The sequence below is a fragment of the Myotis yumanensis genome, unplaced genomic scaffold (genome assembly GCF_028538775.1).
Source record: "Myotis yumanensis isolate MYYU_CA2020_CCGP unplaced genomic scaffold, mMyoYum1.0.hap1 SCAF_1, whole genome shotgun sequence".
Lineage (NCBI taxonomy): Eukaryota > Metazoa > Chordata > Mammalia > Chiroptera > Vespertilionidae > Myotis > Myotis yumanensis.
In genome coordinates this window covers 182,588,582-182,601,443 of record NW_027223752.1, presented here as the reverse complement: position 1 = coordinate 182,601,443, position 12,862 = coordinate 182,588,582, and positions in this window count along the sequence as shown.

Here is a 12,862-nt window from a genome sequence, read left to right as displayed (position 1 = left end):
AAGGGTAATTGACAGGGTCCGCAGCCCAGATGCTTCTGTGAAACTTGATGGTTGCCCATTACTACTAGTTAGCGATGCAAATATCGTTGTCCGTCTTAAATGAACCTGGGGGAGGGCCAGTTGTCCCGCTCCCGCTGAGAAATGATGCTGCATCACATTCTAGTTTGGGGGACAGAGGAAAACTTGTCCTTTCTTGGGACAACAATAATCAAGACCCAGGAAATACCTGATCATATTAAAGGAGATTGTTTCCGCAAGGAAGAGCTGTATATTTGCCAGCGGTTCTCAACCTGTGGGTCGCGACCCCTTGGGCGGTCGAACGACCCTTTCACAGGGGCCGCCTAAGACGATCCTGAATATCGGATATTTACATTACGATTCATAACAGTAGCAACATTACAGTTATGAAGTAGCAACAAAAATAATTTTATGGTTGGGTCACAACATGAGGAACTGTATTTAAAGGGCCAGAAGGGTGAGAACCACTGGGTAACCCCTTTCACTCACCCTATTAGAATTTGTGAAAAAACATATGTTATGATTTAGGAATTGTATATTTATCCAGGTTAATAAATCACTGCCCACAGAATGGGTAATAAACTAGAAAGAAAATTTTTGTCTCAAAATTGTAATTTTTGGTTTAGTAGCCTATATATGTGAGAATTCAATATGTCACTGGTGATTTTTTTTTTTTTAATCCTAGTGATTGGTTATTGAAAGAAAAGACCAAACTCTGGGCTTGTGTGCAGTAAGAGCTTAATGTCTCTTGCATGTATTTTTTCAATTCAGTTTTTGACAGTAATTTTATTGGGACTTTTTGCAATACATTACAGTCTCTTCTTAGGAAGAGACTTCTGTCAGGAGGGGAACTAATGGTTACCCTTTTATGTTTAAGAGGCAGGAAAACAGCAAGAAATGGAAGTTCCCAACGAATTCATACTCCTTCCTCTTACTTTGGCAGCCCTACACTGTTAGAGGGAGGAAGGGGTGTGACAGTCCTGCTAAGGCAGAACACTGTGGAGTTCTTGGAAGTTCTGAATCTCAACTGCAACTCTTTCTTATGCCCCCCAAATCCAAGTTTACGAAGGTACATGCATATCAATAGAAAGTTTCCAGTTTCCAGAGCTTTTTTCTCCATCTATTATTTCATTTGATGTTCAAAAAGCCTTCTAGGAAGTACAGAAGAAAAATTTTTCTCCTTATTTTATAAACGAATAAATCAGTTAGATTGACTATTAAAGCTCCCACAGCAAGTAAAAATGTGAAGCTAGATACAGGGTCAGTATTTATTAAACTTTTTTTGCCCAATACCTATAGGAAGAAACCACATTTTCCATGGTGACCTAGTGTATGTATGTGTTTGCTTTTGTGTATGTTGACTTTAATATATACTGAGGCTCAGACTATTTTTTTCTATTAAAAATTTGTATTAAGTAAAAACTGGGTAGTTTTCATTCACTAAGTTGACCGAGGAAAGAATCCAAGAAACATTCATCCCTGAATCCCAAATGTGTATGTGACTTCACCTCCCTGAGCATGTGTTCTAATTTGTAAAACTGGGATGCTACTAGTACTCACTATGCAGGATTCTTGTGAAGTTCAAAAACGTTAACATAAAGCACAGTACTTTATCTACTGTTCAACTCTATATAAATTATAATTAACACTAATATAATTATAATCTGAATGGTTTTGAGAGTGATGATTAGCTACTGATCTGATACAGTGGTAAAGTACATGATTTTATTACAGTATATTCGTGATTTTAAAAAATATCTGTTACCCTGGCTGGTGTTTCCCAGTGGTTAGAACATCTGCCCTCACACTGAAGGGTCTTGGGTTCAATTCCCCACCAAGGGCACCTACTTGGGCTGCAGGTTTCATCCTGGCCCGGATTGGGGGGGTGGAGGGTGGTTCTGCAGGAGACAACAAATGTGTCTCTCTCAAATCAAGTTTCTCTCTCTCCCCCCTTTCTTCCCTCCCTTCCACTTTCTAAAAATCAATGAAAATATATTCTTGGGTGAGTATTAAAAAGAAAGGAAAAGAAAAAAAATTAAAAATACCTTTCATTAGGAGAGTTTAATATGTTTTATATGTGCAACATCTTAATTTCATGCTGCCTTCCCACCTATTGAAGTGGCATTAAAAAGATTAAGGGGTTCCTCTACAATGTTTGAGCACTTACTATGAATGGCCAGGCATTATGCTGAATGTTCACATAACCTACACAGTTCACTTTATCTTCTCGATAACCTTAAGCAGTAGGTTCAGTTAGGAACTCTGTTATACGAATGAAAAAATAAAGGATTAAGAAAAATTCAGCAAATCATCTGAGGTCATAGTATAAATGGTAGAGCTGAATTTAAGCCTAGGCCAATATGACTGTGCTAGATTGCCTTCTTTCTTAGGGCAAAAAAGAAAAATTAATCCAGTTCTAGATCACTGTGAAAATCCAAAAGGATCAAAATTCCCACTATTCATAACTCCAACAGCATTCATAACACCTCCTTCTCATGTGATTAGGTCACTTAACTGACTAATTAGCAGGCAACAGAGTGCAGCTGTTAAAACAATGAGTTTTAATTCCTACCAAGGGTTTTATTAGTTACTAGAGGCCCACTGCATGAAGATTCCTGCAAGAATGGGCCTTCCTTCCCCTGGCTGCCGGCACCACCTTTGCTCTGACTGGGAGCCGCCTTTCCGCCTTCCCACACTGCCCAGAGGCCCCGCCCCCAGCCGCTCGGCTCCTGTGTACGTAAATTAACCTGCCATCTTTGTTGGGTTAATTTGCATACTTCTGATTGGCTGGTGGGTGTCATGAAGGTACAGTCAATTTGCATCTTCCTCTTTTATTAGTGTAGATGTGATAGCTGGTTAATTAATTACCCTCACCTGAGGTCTTAATTATTTCATCTGTAAAATGGATATAATAATAACTTGGTGGCGGGAGGGGGGGGGGGCAGCGGGTAAGAGATCAACCAAAGGACTTGTATATATGCATATAAGCAAACCAATAGACACAGATACAGATACTAGGGGGGTGAGGGCATGTGCGGGGGAGGTGGGGGTGGGTGGGGGGAGGTCAATGGGGGAAAAGGACATATATGTAATACTATATGTAATACTTTAAACAAAACAAAAATAAAAAAAAATACTGCTAAAAAAATGCTAAAAAACAAAACAAAAAACTCCAACCAAACAAAAAGTAACAGCTTGGTTTAGTAAGTGAGATGTTTAAACAGCACAGAGCATGACATCTTACATACAGATGTACCTGATGCATGGTAGCTGTTACCATAGCTGAACTGGTCTTCTGTAAGGCTGTGGCTCTATAGCATCCTAGTGGATTCAGGACAAAAGGCCACCCTACTTAGCAATTGCACAGCCATTCTTCTCCCCATTGCTCTAGAAAACGCTGAGGAAGCACATCCAGAAGTGATAGCTGAAGGAGGAACTTCAAAGAGCTCTCCTGTCATCCTGGGATAGAAGCCTCCACACTTGGCTCTGTAGTCCCGATTTGAGAGCTGGAGGGAGTTAGATGTTAGCTTGTCCAGCCACATCTGGTTTTTCTTTTTTCCAAGTAATGAATCTATGAATTCAAAGTAATGAGTATATCTGGTTTAAACACGAATCAGCAGGGCAGATATTAAAAACTCACAGTCTGACTTTTGTCTGGCTCCTCAGACCAACGACTTTTAGTCCATTTAGCTGTCTAATAAAGGCTTTCAATGCCATGTCCTGATTAATCAATAGTAGACATTATCAATCAGTTTTCTCCTATAACAGCTGAGGTTGTAGCTTACTCTTTCCCTAATTCCCTCTTCCCTCTACATACAGGGTGTCTCAAAAAATGTATACAGGTTGTACACACTTTAACAGCTGATAGCTCACAATTGATGTTGCCTTTCAGATTTAACCCATTGGAATTAATAATTATTCAAAGAGTGTATACATTTTTTGGGACACCCTATATATTCCCAATATAATTATGTCATTATCTTTGCTACTTTTATAAGGTTATATTTTAAACGTTTACACTTTTTTTTTTCTTATTCCAGCAACTACCTGCTGAAATTATTGGCTTCAATTTTATTTATTTATTTATTTAAAATATGTCTTTATTGATTTCAGAGAGGAAGGGAGAGGGAGATAGAAACATCAATGATGAGAGAGAATCATTGATCGGCTGCCTCCTGCACACCCCCTATGAGGGATGGAGCCCGCAACCCAGGCATGTGCCCTTGACTGGAATCAAACCCATGACTCTTCAGTCTGCAGGCTGACGCTCTATCCACTGAGCCAAACTGGCTAGGGCGGCCTCGATTTTATAAGAGGAGGGTATGCCCTGTTCTTTTCCTCAGCTGTCCATTTCTACCTCCCAGCTCCCGTTTTCTGCACATTTACTTTCACAATGCCAGGACTGATAATATGTACTTCCCATTTTGTAACTGTAACATCTCCTGTGCTTGGTCTATTGGTTGACTCTGAAAGCTAAGTCAACAAATAGCATTCATATTCTTAGGACTAACGACAGTAGCCTTCCTCAGCGTGATGCTGCTCATTGGGCTGGACCAGAGGAAATTACTGCCATCTCTAAACTGTTCATCACTGGCCTTTGTAAAGCTATGGCAGCATCGTGTCAGAGCAAAGGCTCTGCAGTTAGGGTGGAGTTCTAGCTCTGTTACACTCTAGATGTGTGAGTTTGGACAGGTCATTTATATTCCTTGTGCCTCAGTTTCCTTATCTATAAAATATCACTAAGTACCCTGTAGGATTGTCAAGAGGATTAAAAGAGTTAGTCTTTATCAAGTATTTTAAAAAATGCTGGTCCATTGAAAGTATATGAATTTTCAAAAAAAAAAATCAAAGACTGGCTTGGCTGGTGTGGTTCAGTTGTTGAGTGTCGAGCTATGAACCAGGAGGTCATGGTTTGATTCCCAGTTAAGGCACATGCCCGGGGTTGCAGGCTCAATCCCCAGTGTGGGGGGTGCCGGAGGCAGCTGATCAATGATTCTCTCTCATCATGGATGTTTCTATCTATCTCTCCCTCTCTCTTCCTCTCTGAAATCAATAAAAATATATTTTAAAAAAATCAAAGACTGGCTTTCTCATCTAAGAGGCAAATATGGAGGTAACTAATGCTGCAAAAAGTTGTTCCAACAAAGTTATTCTGTGCCATGGCCCCTGTTTTTCTTGGAAGATTTTTCAGCTGTTATAAGATTGTTATTTAAGGGGCCGAAACTCAGACATTCCCACTTTCTCTATTTAGAATTGAACAAAGATACAATTAAGCTCTCCACTGTTATTTTCTCTCATTATCTGCCTTATCCCACATTTTCTCATTTTGCAGGCTATGGGAAATGAAGCAAAGGTCCTTATTACAAACTGCACTGCAACATAAAATGCACAAACTGTCATTTTTGAAAGTAGGTGAAGATCCATTTAGAAATCTCAGGTCATAGGTTCATTTCTTAATTCAGTAATTCATTTATTGAAAAACAAAGAATTTTACATAATTTCTTGGTTAAATTTTTGAATTGTTTTTTGATTTAAACATTAAAAGTTATCCATAAAAATGGCCCTTTTCTAAAACAAATGAATCAAAGAAAATGCCATTATTATACTGCAGAAAGGCTGAAAGGGATTCTTTTTCTTTTTTGAATTCTTCCTTTTCTTTATTCCCTTAAGAAACTCTTTTATTACTAAAATACTATTGAGGGATTACTATCAATTCTACTTAATTCAGTTCAACAAATGTTACTACACATTCTGTGTGCAAGGCACCATGAGGGACATGAAGCATAGTTTTCTGCCACTTAACAACATTGTTAGGCGATTTCACCACTGTGCGAACTTCATGGAATGCACTTACCCAAATCTACTGTACTCCTACGCTGCATCATATAGCCTATTACTCCTAGGCTACAAGCCTGTACAGTATGTGCTTGTACAACACAATGTGAGATGAAATCAAGTACGACAGAAAATGATGCAATCACGAGACTGTAAACATGAGACTGCTGCCAGAGCAACACAGCACACTGTTACAGCAAACATTTAATAAGTAGAAAGAATACACACCAAAAATAACAATAGAAAGCATAGAACAGTACGTATATAAATCAGTAATATGGCCATTTATTATCATTATCAAGTATTATGCACTGTACGTGATTGTATGTGCTATACTTTTATACGACTGGCAACACAGTAGTTGTGTTTATACCAGCATCACCACAAACACGAGAGTAATGCGTTGGTCCTACAACATTTAAGACAGCTGTGAGGACATTTTCTGTTATGCGTATTTTACCACAATAAAACAACAAAAAGAAACAACTACAATGTCACTAGATGATAGGCATTCAGTTCCATTAGAATCTTTTGAGGCCAGCATTTTATATTCAGTCCGTCATAGACCAGAATTTTATGCACTGCACAACTATAGAGAAAAAGACCTCTATCTCCTTAAGATTCTGCAGTCTAAGAGAGTACAGACCAATACATTACCCCGGGGAAACAAACACATATTTGAATAGAAACTGAAAGAAAAAAGTGCTATGGGCACATAAGGGACTTAGGAATGGTTTACTGGAAGATTGGATTTGAGTTGTGTGTAGAGGGTGTGTAGGATTCTAATAGGCAGGGTAGGGCATTGGGAAGGGCATTTCAATTCTCTCCTAAATCCAAATAGGGGAAAAAATTGTGGTGTTCCATGTAAGAAATCTTCATTTTCAAATATTGCATTCTATTTTAAGATCATTAAACTCTTTTAAAACCATTCAATATCAAGTTGACTTGCTTCATCAACAACTAAGCAGACTGAAGGAACTCCCACCCAATTGGGAAAGAAAGTGTATTGATATTCCAATCTGGAGTTTTTAAAAATTGTGCTTCATTACCAATTAATGGGTCAAGGAATTGATTTTGTTGTGAAATCAATTTAGAGGGTCATACCAGTGTTAAAAAATACATAATATAAAGAAAATACCATATGGTATAGTTCTGGGTAAGTATTCTAGTGAAACTTTTATTATCAGTTTCATAGAGGTAGATGGGGTGGAGGAATGTGTGTCTCTGTGCATGTTTGTGTGTATGTGCACCTGTTTATATTAGTTACTTCAGGGGCAACAGAGCAAAGTGCTAAGAGAATAGACTGGAGCCAGATTACCTGATGTTGAACCCTTGCTCACCAAATACTGTCTGTGACCTTGTGCAAGTTACATAATTATTTCATTTTAGTTTCCTTGTCTGTAAGAGGGAAGCTGATTTAGTGTCTAATTGTGATTATTGTGAAGATTAAGTGAATATTGTGAAGAAATATTGTGAAGAAATCTTACCTAATAATAGACAAACATGTAAATTGACTGTACTTCACTACACTAACCAGCCAATCAGAAGAGTATGCAAATTAAACTAACAAAGATGGTGGTTAATTTGCATACGTAGGCTCCAAGTGGTGGAGCAAAGCCTGACGGCCCGGGGGCCGGAGGCCAGCAGAGCAGCGAGGCCTCACGGCCCCAGGGCTGGCTCCGGCCCGAGCCCGGTCAGAATGAAGGCCTGGGTCCCGGGTGCCGGAGGAAAACCGGTGCCAGCAGCCAGGGGAAAGGAAGGCCTATTGCACGAATCTCTTCGTGCAACAGGCCTCTAGTAATATTTATAAAATGCTCTTAATAGAACTTGATACATGGTAACCTGTGCATGTGTGACCAAGAGTCTCAGGCAAACATTTTGAAAGCCACTGTTTTAATTAATTTTAAATTAACCCAAATCCTTTTTTGTTTGTTTGTTTCAGAAGCATTTAAAGGTGAAACACATTTGCAAAATGATGAATGCTGAACAGTGTAGAAAGTATTATAGAGACTAAAACTGGGGTCAATGGATGTTCCCAGAAAGCAGTAGTCACTTCTCCCTATGCAGGCTGGGGAAGGCATCACAGGCAAGTTAAATAGGAGTCTGGCACATTAATGCACAGGAAGATAAGGGAGAGCGCTTGCAGCAGGTGGTACTGGGCAAGATGGGTATGACATGCCCTGTTCTGGGAACCATGTAAGATTCCAAGGGGGAGAGAAGGGAGAATAGACAGAGGAGATGGATTGAGGCCAAGTCTTGGAGGGCTTTCTATGTTAAAGACTAGAATAGGATACTATCCATTTGGATATCAGAAATATTGATACATTTTAAGCAGTAGGGTAACATGATTGAATCCTTCATTCATGTAACATATTACTACACACTGCCCTTTGCCATGACTGAGATAGGTTCTGGGCTTAGGAGGGCGGAGCGACACCGTAGCAGAGGTTAAGAGCACTGATTTTGGAGCCACATTTCTAGGGTTGGAATTCTGGCTCTATTGTGACTAGCTTCATGACTTGGACAAGTTAGTCAATCCCTCTGTACCTCATTTTCCTCACCTACACAATACAGATAAGAATAAAATCAAACTTTTAGGATTGCTGTGAGGATAAATTTATTAATATACAGAAAACACTAAGACACTCACTATCTGTCCTTTCGAATCTCTTATCCTAGTGGATAATGTAGAAAATGAAGTAATTCATTTGCAAATATAATTACAAATTTGCTATTATAAAAATTATATGAAAGAATCAAGAGAGTAACGGGGAGGTTGGAGGGATGCCTTCTTTATTTAGGGTGGCCAGAGGACATAATATTGAATCTGAAGAATCAGTCAAACACTCTTTTCTCTAGACCAGTGGTTCTCAACCTGTGGGTTGTGACCCCTTTGGCGGTCGAACGACCCTTTCACAGGGGTTGCCTAAGACCATCCTGCATATCAGATATTTACATGGCAATTCATAGCAGTAGCAACATCACAGTTATGAAGTAGCAACGAAAATAATTTTATGGTTGGGTCACAACATGAGGAACCGTATTTAAAGAGCCAGAAGGTTGAGAACCACTGCTCTAGACATTTAGCTCAAGCCCATAACTTCAGTTCCCACCTCTCTGTGATTGTGTCTTCGTCTGTTCAGGTTGTTGTAACAGAATACTGGGAGGCTTATAAACAACAGAAATGTATTTCTCACAGTTCTGGAGGCTGGTACGTCTAAGATCAAGGTGCCAGCAGATTTTGTACCTGGTGAGACCCTGCGTCCTGGTTCAGAGATGGTGTCTTCTCTCTGTGTCCTCACATCTCACGGGGGCTGAGGGAGCTGTTTTGTAAGGTCACTAATCCCGTTCAGGAGGACTCTGCTCTCATGATCTAATCACCTTTCAAAGGCTCCAACTCCAAATACCATCACACTGGAGATCGAGTTTCAACCTATGAATGTGGGAACACACAAATATTTGATCTGTAGCACAGTGACTCAGGGATGTACTGCTCTGGACTTGACCTTTCTCCTGAACTTTATACCTTTCATCCAACTTCCTGTTGCACATTAATACCTTAAGTTCTCTCACAACCGCAAGCTCTAACTAAACTCTATCTTCTTAAAGATTAAGGAAAACGCCATTCTAACAACTTATTTCCCACTCATATTTTTGCACAAACTCTAAAATGTGTAATAACGAAATATAGCCAAAGCAACATCTGAGCTATGAAAAAATATGGAAAAGCGAAGTCATCTAGTTAAAAAAACTACTGCTTTATCAAAAGGTTAATTTCATTATGTAACTATACAAAAAGCTTACTTTTGTTCCTGTGTTTAGGAGGCCTCAAGTATGAGAGAGTAGAGAAGTGGAGGCAGCTTGATATAATGTACTGTCTTTAAAATATTTCATTTCAGGATCCATAGAAGTAAATATGTTTTACACTGCAAGTCACACATTTGTGCAAGTGCAAAGGCCCTGAGGCAGGATGTGCCTGGCATGTTTGAGTGAAACACATACGGCATTTGAAGTCAAACTGGCCTGGGCTTTCTGACCCTGCACATATCAGTCAAGGCCTAGGACAAAGAGCTAAATATTCGTTTCGAGGTGTTTTGTTTGGTTTTATATTTTTAGCTTGGGGACACTTAGATTTAAAAAATAGTTTTTAAACTTTATGCTTCAATTAATTAATGTTAAACTATGTCTTTGGGAGTTTACCTGTATATATAAAAGGCTAAGTGACTGGCTGACCGGCCACTGGCTGACTGGAAGGTAGGTATGACACGTACTGACTACCAGGGGGCAGACACTCAACACAGGAGCTGCTGAGTGACAGTAACTTTGCAGAGTGCCCTCTTGCACTCCGGGACCCTTCGGGGGATGTCGGAGAGCCGGTTTTGGGCCAATCCCTCCAGGCCAGGCTGAGGGACCCCACCTGCCAGAGGGACCCTGCTCACCCCGCAGAAGTCAGGGAGGGACTATGGGAGGTTGGCTCAAGGGCATGTCCAGCCCGTCTCACCCAGTCCTGCCCCACTGGCCACCTTCTAATTAATTTCCTTTAAATGTGCATGAATCCGTGCACCAGGCCTCTAGTATTAAATATAATTAACCATGTTGATGTATAATATGCTTCAACCCTACTCTCCCCCCACACCCAGATATCACACATTATCCTGGAGATCCTGGTTATCCAGGCCTCTGTTTTGCCTTCTGGGCCATATTTTAACCCTCGGTTGAGAGTCAGTTACTTAAGGCCCAGTGAGTCCCAGTAGGTTCATCATTTGTGATAGGAATACCATAACTCTAGTGTGTACAGTGCACCTCCTCTCTGGGAAACTGTTTGAAAGAGGTGTTTACTTTGTGGCAGGTTTGTTTAAAACTCATCTCCTTATTCTCCAATCACACCCAATGCTGAGGGTAGTGCAGCTGCATATCTTTCATTCAGTCTTCAGTGTTTTCATTGTGATTTTTTGTTAGTGTAAGTGATTAAGGAATGATATTTAAATGATTTTTTTAATAGTAGGGCAGCAAATAACATTTGAATAGTATCTGGGAAGATAACCAAAATTTTATTCTTTTCAAAAAATAGTACATTTTTATTAACCTGGGAGAGTAAATCTAATTCAGTGCCTTATAGTATAAAGGTGATGCGACTATGTTGATTGAATCAAGGAAAGGAGGGTCAAATATGTACAAAAGGTAACAATTTTTAAGAATAATTTCTACAACTTTAAGCAATAAAACAAAACAAAACAAAAAAAGAAAACACAAAATAAAGAAAAAGAAAAAAAAAGAATAATTTCCACAGTAGTGGAAAGTTTCAGCAAACAGTGATCTATAAATCTGATGGCCAGTAAGAAAACACGCTATATGTAAATTGCCTAAGTTTGTGCTCTGAGGAAAGTATATCAACAAATTCATCAATGGGATGATAAAGTTGTCAAACCAGATATATGTTAAAGCAGTTGGTCTGGATATATAGACTTCTTTTTTGCCTCATAAATGAGACCTGAATTTGAATCTGGATTTCTTATCTAAGAACTTATGCAAACTGTACAATTTTTAATCCAGGATTTTTTTTTTTTTAAATAAGTTTTGTTGATTTTGGAGAGGAAGGGAGAGGAAAGAGAGAGAAATACCAATGCCAGAGAATCATTGATTGGCTGCCTCCTGCACACCCCCCATTGGGAATTGAGCCTGCAACCCCGGGCATGTGCCTTGACCTGGAATCGAATTGTGTCCTCCTGGTTCATGGATCAACGCTCAGCCTCGGGGCCAAGCTGGCCAGGCTAATCCAGGATTTGATAAAGGTTGGCGTTTACACCCTGCGCCAGAATTTAATGCTGATTTTAATCCAATTTGCCTACCGTTTTCTGTAACTCAGTGACTCAGCATATACCTTGTACTGAGAGAAAGAGGTTCAGAATCTTTCCTATAGTTGCCTCCTTTGTTTTGTTCTAACTTGTTTTCCTCCTCAGGCTACTGTGAATATTCATCAAACCTTGACTCATTTAACAGGAAAATATCCCTCTATAGAAAGAGGAGGAAGTAAATAAAAGAGCATACAGGGTTATTTGTTCTTGGTTGTAACTCTGAGAATTACAGTGAATTTGCTTAATTCAATTCCTCTTTTCCACTGTTGAGCGGTCTACTTCAGTGTATGCAAAAGCAAAAGCACTCAACGCTATTCCATTTTGTCGCCTTTATTCTCTGCAGCCTTCCAAGCTGCAAAGGGGTACACCTTGGCTTTTTCCTGGAGCTGCCAGGGCCCTTTGTTTTATGATCTCTCCTGTGTGAATGTTAAGAATCTATGTAATGTGCCTTAACGACTACCTGCCAGTGCTCACCGTTAAGAGTTCACTGCTCTTTCAAAAACCTTGACTCAACATCCTCTGAGAACTACCAAATCTACTGCTATTGTGCAACGGTTAAAAACAGTTACATGTTGGAGACCAATATGCAGAGAAGAGAGTAGACTAAGGCCAACAAATGATAGTTTGGTCTTTTATGCAGTTCTATTTACCACCCATGCCCAGGGTTGTATTCATGATCTTGATAAACATAGTAACTACATCACATCCCAATCTCAGCTAGATCCCCCCACACTCTTGCCACCAGCCCTCTCCTGCCAACTCCCCACTTGAATGCACCCACTACAGCAACTACTTGACTGGTGTATTTCAGTCAGCTGGCTCATCCACTTCCAGATTACCCCACTCAGTCCCCTCCCTCTCCCCCTTACTCAGCTTTGATGCTTGCCCCAAGGAGCTGAGTACTTCTGGGGGAAAAAATCTGTTAAAAAAAACAGATAACAGGCCCCAAATTGAGTCAATTATGTTAAACCCCATAGAGACTTAACTCCTAACTTAATCACAGTTTCAGCCTCTCGCAGGAATGGAATCTTAACCCAGTCAACCTGGATCACCTGGTCAGCACTAGTGAGGTAATCTATCTGACAGAGGCCCCCTAACCCCAAAGAAGGCGACTTGGCCACAGCCAGTCTGCTTTTTGCCAGTAGCATAACTTC